Here is a 9,062-nt window from a genome sequence, read left to right on the forward strand (position 1 = left end):
GACTAGAAGACCCCCAGTGTTGTTCTATTACAATGTCAAGTGCATAACAAACGTCAGTGTAATGGTCTGAGAAGTCACATCACTAGAAGTTGTTTTTTAAGTTTTCACAGCTTTTCAACCCAAAGCATGCCTGGATAATCAGTAAGCCCCAATATTTACAACAGGTATTTCAAAAAAAAAAAAAAATCAGGACAAAATTGGATTATAAATTTGAGTGTGTGACAAGAGTCCATTACCTGGCTATGTTTTAGGCTTATAATTATTCAGTTGCTTGTATTTTATTTTTTATTTATTTTGAATTTCTATTTGTATATATTTAAGGTGACCAACTTTTTTACAATGAGAAGGAGGACACAAATAAATTGAAGGGAAAAAAAAGAAGTGAGTCTAATGCGTGCATGCGTGTGTGCCGTGTCATGTTTCGGTAAGAAGTAAACAAAGCCACTTGCGTGCTACACACTCTCTCAAAACAATTCTCCTGTGCGGAGAGCATGCATCTCATAATTGTGTGTTGCCGCACTGTACCAAGCCTTGATGAATTGTCATGTCAAATACAAATACGTCACATCACACTCAACGGATCGGATCGGCATCGATCGAATACGGAGATTTACAGATCAGTCTTCAAATATTGAGAAGGAGGACATGTAGGAGGACACTTTTCAAGAGAGGACAGAACTTACAAAAGAAGGACTGTCCTCCCCAAAGAAGGATGATTGGTCACTTTAATACTGTATATTTTGTTTAATGGTGTGAGCTGCCCAGAGCCATGTATTGACATGAGTAGCTATATGAATTTATCCCCTTTTGGCAAGCTCAGTTGTAGCAGATGGCAGAGCAGAGAGCAGATGGTAGATATAGCTGTGTGGCAGAGCAAGAAATATGAAAGGAGGCAAGTTGGAGTAGCTGCAAGTACTCTTGCTTTAATCAGAGCTGGAAAATGCGCTCCCACAGAGAGGGCCTCCTCGGGGTGCCATCAGCCAAACAATGTAGGCTGGTGACCCCCAGGGGGAGGGCCTTCTCTGAGGGGGCACCTACCCTCTGGAATCAGCTGCCCCCAGAGATAAGGAGAATTCAAGACCTCGGTGCCTTCCACCGTGCCCTTAAAACCTTCTTTTTCCAGCAAGCCGGGCTGGCTTCACGTAACATTTTTTAAAAACATTTTTAACTGGTTTGTCATTTTAAATTGGGGCCAAATTAATATATATCCTTTTAATTGTTTTTAATGTTTGTATTGTATGTTTTTAGCTGGCTGTACACCGCCCTGAGTCCTTCGGGAGAAGGTGCAGTATATAAATTCGAAATAAAATAAAAATAAAATAAAATAAAAAATATCCCCCAAAATGTAGTATGGAAGTAATTAATTAATTCCCACCATCTATAACTGATTTCTAGCATTTACTTTAAGTAATAAGGTTAAATTTAGAGCAGCATATGGCAACTCTAATATGTATGGACTCTATATCCTACAATTACTCAACTAGCGTGGGTGGCTGTGTGAGTTGAAATCCACACTTCTTAAAATTGCCAAGTTTTTAAAACACTGGTTTATACCTTCTGCCTAGAATTTTTCTTGACTTACCTCTTTATGACATATTAGAATTTAGAACTGAACCAATAGGCCTGGATGACATGTTGAATCCTTCCTACAGGCTCCAATACCACTAAGCCTTGGAGAGGATTTGCTTTCCTTGTTTTCTTCGAAGTATGCCTTTTAATTCTGACCATTTTCCTTTGATGTCCTTGATGCTTAGAACTCAAACATCTCTTGCCTGCTCTTGCAGTAAAATTCTGAAATAAGGTGCTTGACCTCAAATCTCAGTTAAAGTGACATGAAACAGCTTAAAGTCATGCATGTCTACTCTTCTCTATTTTAGTCACTATACTTTAACCTATGAATAGTATGTTATTTCTTGGTTTAGCTGAAGAATATAGTACAATTGAAATTGTAATATAGCAGTTCTATACTTTTAGTAGTTTTTTTTAATAAAGGCATTTAAATATATTATTCAGTTGCTTAAAGTAGATATATTGGTCCACATAGGGATTTTATTAGTTCAGAATTGCACTAAGTAGAATAAATCCATCCACACATGAATATGTGGCAATTAGCAATGGTATTTACAAATGATTTGCAAAAGATAGTTATATCTCAAGATATTTGCACTAAACAAATATTCTTTTTAAAGTGTATGTTATTCCCTAATTGAAGCAGTTTCTTAACTCGCTTTATCTATTTTGTTTTCACTGCCAAATCACTCCATAATTTGTATTGTGCATTATATTTGCCTTAAGAGGCTCTTTCGTAAGTAATACATGAAATGCACATATGCGTTTCTGAACAGGCTTTACTGGTCCAAGTCAATTTTTTTCAAAGGCCTATCTAACATTTTGTAGTAATCAACACTAATGAAAGAAGATTGCTTAGAAATGAACAGTAACCTTTTGGCTTGAATCATCCAAATTCCTGCTGTAAAAGCATGTTTTGTTCTCAATTTTTAGATTACAAAATTCTAATCAGGTCTAGAGACTGACAGCCATGAGGATGATTTGCATATTCTTTGCCAGTGTCATCTTGTCTTTCCTGGCCGGTTCAGGTGAGCAATATCCCAATTGTGCACTATTCTTTTCAAGAAACTTTTAACATTTCAGTCTCCTATCTAGACCAGGGGTCTCCAACCTTGGCAACTTTAAGACTTGTGGACTTCAACTCCCAGAGTTCCTCAGATGGCTGAGGAATCCTGGGAGTTGAAGTCCACAAGTCTTAAAGTTGCCAAGGTTGGAGACTCCTGATCTAGACTGTTAGTAAGGTTTAAGGAGGACAAGGAAGCTTCTTATATGAAATGCAGCACAACCATAGTTTTTCCCAAAAACCTGGGATCATGAAGTAACATATCCAACCCAGCCACTTCCAAATGTAGTTAGACCAAAATTTTAAGAATTAGCAATTAACTTTAATGAATTGAGAACCCTGGAATTACTCTATTAGGAATTGGAATCACAACTGACCCAAGTGTATAAAGTTAGCACCCATCCCTCTCCTAAGAATGAAATATTTTGAGAAATATTAAAAAGGCAGAATATTATATTTCCCTAAAGGAGAAACATGTTCTTGGAAAGCAACCCCCACCTTTCTTAATAGTCCCAGTAGGACTGGGCCAGCCTATCTACAAGACAAAAGACCTTCAGCTCCAGGGTGATGGGATTAGCCCTCATTCAAGATCCAAACCAGGAGAAAGCCACAATAAGAATTGACCAAAACCCTTTCAGAACACAAGCCTCTTCATTACATAATTACCCAGCAACTTCAACCAAACTTATCTCAGACAACCTGTTATGAGCCCTGCATAGCCCCATGGGAGTCTGACAGGAAGCTCAAGTTCAAAGCCTAAGAGAAGGTATAAAAGCCACCCTCTCTCAACTCCATGTGGTCAACTGCACCAGGACCATGTGCTTGATGATTCTGCTCCGTTAAACCATTTTTCCAATCAGCCTCCACATTTCCAGTGTCTTTCTTCCCACTTGGAACTGAACCAGATGGATATTTCTTCCAACACAAGGATACCATTGATGACTAGAAGTCCTTCAGTTCTATTCTGATTAAATTAAATTAAATTTGGGGAGGCATCATTCCAAGGACACTGAGAACATTGATGACTACTGGGAAGTTATCTGACACGGATAATATTTGTGTTGTCTCTCCATGCAGGCAAAGGAGATTTTGTCACACTGGGCTGCCTTTTCCGAGGTGGAACCTGTGAAACTAACACCTGTAAGGAAAATGAAATACAGATTGGGAATTGCTCCAAGATTCAAAAAATATGCTGTAAGAAACCGAAACCAGCTCTAAAGGGAACAGACACCTGGAGGAACTAGCCCTAGATCCATGGACAGATAGATAAGTGATGAGTTTGCTAATATGTTTTGGTACAGTTTTGTTTTGTGCACATGCCATTTTCTTTAAAAAGTTTGAAGATGTGATGTTTGACTCTTCCTCCTTAAGATGTTTCTGGAGTAACCACATCCAGTTGCAAAATAACTGGCAGATGGCCGTGAAAGAGGTTTTTGTGCATTTTTGCTACTGGATTTTATAGCTGACTATTTTTTGAGAAAGGGTTTGAACCAGGGGTGAAATGCTCCCAGTTCGGACCGGCTCGGGCGAATAGGTAGCAATGATGGCCGGTGGTTCAGAGAATCGGTAGCAATGGCAGCTGGAGGCTCCGCCAACCCGCCCACCCACCCCATTCCCCAAATTCAGGGAATGCACCATTCCCCGGACTCCTAGTGCTCACCTTTCTCCTGCAGCTGGCTGTCAGGGAAGGCAAGCGCCTGAAAGGTACTGGAGTCACTCACTCTTTTTCTTGAATGAGCCGCTCTGGTCCACGCGCTGGCTGCGCAAGCGCATACCGTTTATTTAATTCAGCGGCAGTTTGGGTGTGCGCTTGCGCAGCCAGCATGTTGACCAGAGCGGCTCATTCAAGAAGGAGAGTGAGTGACTCTGGTACCTTTTGGGCACTTGCCTTCCCTGACAGCCAGCTGCGGGAGAAAGGTGAGCAGTAGGAGTCCGGGGAATGAGGCGGGTGGGCAGAGCCGCGGGAGAAAGAAATTTAAAAAGTTTTCTTACCGGGTTCTGTGGGCGTGGCTTGGTGGAAGGGGGTCTTGGGACTGAGTGGGTGTGGCTATGAGTGACATTGAGTTGGCCACGCCCACTCAGTCACAGGACAGCCCCCCACCAAGCCACACCCACAGAACCGGTAGGGAAAAATTTTAGATTTCACCCCTGGTTTGAACATCTCTTTAATTTATTCATTAATGCATTGTATTTAAATTCTATCTTCTGCCTTCAAATTCACATCGGTTTCCATAAGGAAAGAAAGAGGAAGAGTCATTGTGCAGATATACCTAGTGAGCTGTCTTGGTAAATGGAGATTGAACCTCAATCCCCCTTGTGCAGCTCAATATTTACTGACCTCACTATACTGACTCTCAACATACCTCTTGATTGTTAATTTATTTCCTTCCAGACAGCACACAATCCATCCTTCCCACCCTCTGGTTTTGTTCTTTGTGTAACTCCAGGATTCTGCCTGTCCTGTTGATTCTGCTTTCAGGTTATTGTAAATTAGAAGATGTGAGATGATGTAATTTAAAATCTCACTGGCAGATTCTTTTTCTTTTCTTTTCTTTTCTTTTTTTTTTTTTTGTTTGTTTGTTTGAGAACTTCCCAGTAAAAAATAATTAGAGTGACTGGTACTGATCTGAACCCTCTTGACATATCCTAGTCTACCTAGGGAATGAGCACTTAGATTTTTCTATCACTGATTAAGCCCAATCTGATGCCAAATCTCTCAATTTAAAAAGGAATCCACTGGGAAAAAGTCTTCTCCTTTCCCTTCTAATCCAGCAATATTTATCATCTGATTTAGCAATAGCAATAGCACTTATACTTATATACCATTTCATAGTGCTTTAGAGCATTCTCTGTTTACAGAGTCAGCATATTGCCCCCAACAATCTGGGTCCTTATTTTGCTAACCTCAGAAGGATGGAAAGCTGAGTCAACCTTGAGCCGGTGAGGATCGGAACTCCTGGCAGTGAGCTGAATTAGCCTGCAATACTACATTCTAATCACTCTGCCACCATGGCTCCTTTATCCTCTGTATCTTCCATATTTGTTTTATTTTCTTTCATTCAATGTATATAGCCATCCATTTTACATATATGACTGGGTGGTTCACAAGGTAAAACATAAGTAATAAAGCAACACGTGGAAACAACGTAAGCAACATAAGCAAATCTATATAAATAAAATTAAAAACAGTTAAAGCAATTAACCATTTGTTAAAGGTTCCTTCATTTGTTACTGCTCCCCGCCATACTGTAACTTATATTATTATTATTATTTCAGCTTTATTCAGTGATAATATCACCAGTGATTCAATACATTCATCCTGATTTTTACACAGTAATATTTATTTCAATGGTAAAGATAAAAAGCTCCTTTACGGCCATGATAATTCAATGAAGCCTTGTATTTATATACATTTCAAAAAATCACCTACTAAGGACAAGCAAAACCATCTAGAATGGTGGCCCCCAATCTTTTGAGTTCCAGGGATCAGTTCTATGGAGAGAGGTTTTTCCATGGACCGGAGAGGGGCGTGGTTTCATTATGCTGCCTGCATCCTTTATTTGCGTGGCCAGTGCAAAGACCGGGGGTTGCGGATCCCTGCTCTAGAAGATTAGCACAACAAAGTAAAATCTGCATCAGACCAGGTCAAAGGTTAGCAAATGCATACTGGGCCAGATATGACTGAAAGCCCACATACAAGATTCCCCATGTAGAATAGCAATTGGATTTAGACTTATATACCACTTCATAGTGCTTTACAGAGTAGCTTCTTCCTTTCAATCATGTTCCCTCGGAATTAGTACTATATTGAAGGACAAATGAATATACCAACAGTAATGAAAGAAAATTATCAACAAGAGGACTGTGCAAAAGTATTTCATTCTGTGTGCGAGCAGGGAAGTCTGCAAGGGGCGGCATCAAAACAAAGGACGGGGTGTGAAGCCAACATAATCTTTCAGATCATTAAAGGAGTCGCATCTCTTATAAAGGTCAGGCAGCTGCATCAGAAGCGGCTTCCTGCTTTCTCTGCTTTGATGTATGTGTGTAATGGTTGTGCATGCACATATGGCTGCTTTAATGATTGAAAAACAAATGTTTCATTTGTGTTCCCCCATGTTTTAAAACATAATAGCCACTAACACTCTTGATGTCAATTCCCTGTTAGTCATGTGAAAAAAGAGATTTATTTATTTATTTTGCTTTTCTGTATTTCCGTATTTCACTTTCATTTCATGAGCCCAGCTTCCCGGGCTATAAAAAAGATAAAAACATCCCCCCAGTTTCTCCCCATCATTTTGACAGTTTAATACCTATCTTTTCTAAGTTAAAAGCTCAAAATATTGTATTTGCTTCTCGCACAGGACTTAGTTGTAAGGACTGCTTCTTTATTTTTATTTTTATTCATTTCATAATTATTTTTCTCCAAGCAGTTAATCCCCATTCGGCAGGGAAAGCTGGCAAGGGTATTTATAAAAGATATTATCTTTGTCTGTGGGAAAACCACTCCAAACTTCTCCTTTTGTCCTGCGCATGAAATTTGGTCAATAGCCCAAAAAAGCCTTGCAGTTGAAGGACTTTGGCTCAATTGTTGGACTATCTAATATTCTTATCTAATCTCATCTGAGTCAGGAGGCAAATAAGGACAACATGTGACTTGGGAAAGGATTGTACTTTTTATCAGTTGCACACTCTGTTCATGGCATTGACCTGAACACTTCTGCAAAGAGAATATTATATAAATATAAAATTCCATAGGGGAGGTAGCTTCAAGCGTGTTCATTCTACTTTCCTGTGTTAAACTGTGTATGGGTCATGCCTTACCTCCAAGGATTAGAGATTACTTTGTTTTCTCGACTTAATTACTCCTTTTAATTCCTTTAAATGGGTGATAAAAATTCTGTGCTTCCTAGAGGTGATAGGCATTATGGTTCAAAACATCTGGAGAGCATAAAGATGAGAAACCATGACCTAGAAATGAGTTGGTTCAAAATATGGACCTTCGGCACCACTCTGATATTTGCACCTGAGTAGCTGAGCTGATTTTCATCTGGTTTGACTATGAGTGCAGCTCAAAGATTTGCAACCTTGGAGGTCTGAAGCAGTTGGAAAGGCAATTTTCCCATTCAGGAACTTCCCCTTCTTCCCAACTCCTGCAATATGAGCTCCAAACTCAGTAATAATTTCCCAGTCTGCAGTGGTCAGACTGTCTATGGAGATTCTCAGTCATCCAGGTCATGGTTGTCCCAAAGGTGTTTTTTTTTTTTTCCCAAGAGGCAACTGGACTTTCTGGTTTTTCTTTGAAGACGTTTTGCTTCTCATCCAAGAAGCTTCTTCAGCTCTGACTGGATGGTGGGAAATGGAAGGATTTATACTCCTTGCAGACAGCTGGTCATTTGCATTCTTTTAGCAGGTCATTACGGTCACCTGGAGGTTTATCTGTGTCATCAACTGAGTGGGGCAAATTGGTGTGGAGCCTTCTTGGAACTGTTGAACGGGCTGTGTTATAGATTGGAGATAGATGATGTCATATCCCTCCCCTTCTGTTGAGAGAGGGCTGTTCAATTTTGACATAGATGGCCTCTTTGATCCCTCTTTCAAACCAGTGATCCTCCTCTGTCCAAGTAGATTAGACTATTCCAAAAACAATCTTTGAAACATGATTTCTTTCTATCATGAGATGGACAACACCAAATCAAACTAATGATATAGGGCAGTGATGGCTAACCTTTTTGCCATTGCGTGCCAAAAGTGGGGGGAGTGCGGGGGGTCGCTTGCGTGCATGCCCACACCTATAATTCTATGCGCCCTACCCCCCGCGCATGCGTGTGCGACCCCCCTGCGCTCCCCCCACTTTTGGCATGCGATGGCAAGGTAGGCTCGTTTTTCACTCTCCCCAGGCTCCAGAGCCTTTCTAGGAGGCTGGGGAGGGCAAAAATGGCCTCCCCCACTCCCCTGGAGGCCCTCTGGAGGCCGGAAACAGTCTTTTTCCTGACTTCCAGTGGGCCCAAAAGGCCCGAAAATCAGCTGGCCAGTGTGCGCATGCACGCCGGAGCTGAGCTCACTTGCCCACCGATATGGCTCCATGTGCCACCTGTGGCACGCGTGCCATAGGTTCGCCATCATGGATATAGGGTCTCAGCAGAGGTAAACACAGAATTGCTAACTGTTGTCTTTGAGAACTTCTGGCAAACTCATGAATAGTGGAAGAGAGCAAATGCAGAGTCTTTTTAAAAAGAGCAGAAATTACAAACCTGTTAACTTGTTGTCTATATTGGACAAGATTCTGGAGCAGGATATATTGGATGGGAAGATAGCAACTAACAAGAACTAACTGCTAGTCTGGCAGGACTAGTCATAAACTAGTCCTGCCAGACTAGCTTTATTTCCCTTTTTTTTTTTACTAGTTTTATAGACCCATGAAATGCAATGA

General features: G+C 40.6%; 1 long non-coding RNA gene across 1 annotated transcript; it reads left to right on the plus strand.

Moving 5' to 3' along the window:
- Positions 1-1,633: 1,633 nt before the first annotated feature.
- On the plus strand, positions 1,634-3,979 carry LOC117667768 (uncharacterized). Its single transcript, XR_004592138.3, has 3 exons — positions 1,634-1,801; positions 2,503-2,597; positions 3,710-3,979. It is a non-coding gene; the product is annotated as an uncharacterized LOC117667768 (long non-coding RNA).
- Positions 3,980-9,062: the final 5,083 nt, after the last annotated feature.

The sequence above is a fragment of the Pantherophis guttatus genome, chromosome 1 (assembly GCF_059756535.1).
Source record: "Pantherophis guttatus breed Tessera chromosome 1, ASM5975653v1, whole genome shotgun sequence".
Classification (NCBI taxonomy): Eukaryota; Metazoa; Chordata; class Lepidosauria; order Squamata; family Colubridae; genus Pantherophis; species Pantherophis guttatus.